Consider the following 973-nt stretch of genomic DNA (forward strand, 5'->3'; position numbering starts at 1 on the left):
ACAACTCGGCGCTGACCACGGCCGTGGTGGGAGCCATCAAGGTAAGGGGTGAAGCCGGGGATGTGGAGTGGAATCGGGACTTCCTGTGAGCCCCGTCTTCGCCATAGAAACCGAGTTTGATTTTATTGTTATTAATGGAGTAAGAAGGGAGGCTGTGACATTTCCACCTGTGCCTGGGTAATCACTTCCTCCGTCTTCTAACCCAGAAAACGGAGGGAGGACTAGCTAATTGGAAAAGGGGAGGCACATTGTGATGTTTTAATTGGGGGTCGTGCAGGGGCATGGCTGGGAAATGGAGTCAAAAGCTGAAACATGGCCAACCTCCCGCGCTCACCGAGGCGCCCTGCCATCTGCACGTTGGTTTCCTGGGAGGATCTGCCAGCGAAGAAAGGGAACCCTTGTGAAGAGGGCCGCTCAGTGACAGGGTGCCCCGCTCACGTGGGCCCTGGGCGTGTGTGTGTGTGTGTGTGTGTGTGCAGGCAGCTGCAGCCACACATGGATGAAGAGGACAGGGGTCTGCATTCGCTTCCACGTTGCTTTGTCTTCCTACTCACGTGGACTAGGTGGGGAAGCTGCCTGGGCCCGGGAGGCTGTCCGCAGGCTGCCCAGAGGCCTCCTGGGATACGCTGGGCAGAGCGCCGCCTGGAATTGATGAGACGTCTCTGCTCCGTTCAAGTTTAGGGTCGATATAATGAAAGTTCATGACCCGGTGATGGTAGAGAGATGGGGTCTGGAAAGTTGGTTATTACCCAACTCTTACCCCTGCTTCCTGTGTGTGAAGCATAATTAATGCCATCTTCTGTGATTGCCAATCCACAGTTCACTTCATTTTATTTATCTGCAATGGATTTTTATTCATTCATCCAACATTCTGTGAGCACCTACTATGTGCAAAGCAACTAAAAGACTTAGTTTTAGATTTCACCATGGACATGTATTTCCCCCTAAATTCTTCACTTTTACAATGACTGAC

At 51.9% G+C, this 973-nt stretch overlaps 1 protein-coding gene across 1 annotated transcript in view; it reads left to right on the plus strand.

Moving 5' to 3' along the window:
- The window catches only part of SLC35D2 (solute carrier family 35 (UDP-GlcNAc/UDP-glucose transporter), member D2), a 51259-nt gene that overhangs the window by 48430 nt on the left and 1856 nt on the right, over positions 1-973 (plus strand). The gene's annotated exons all lie outside the window — the stretch shown is intronic.

The sequence above is a fragment of the Myotis davidii genome, unplaced genomic scaffold (assembly GCF_000327345.1).
Source record: "Myotis davidii unplaced genomic scaffold, ASM32734v1 scaffold1226, whole genome shotgun sequence".
Lineage (NCBI taxonomy): Eukaryota > Metazoa > Chordata > Mammalia > Chiroptera > Vespertilionidae > Myotis > Myotis davidii.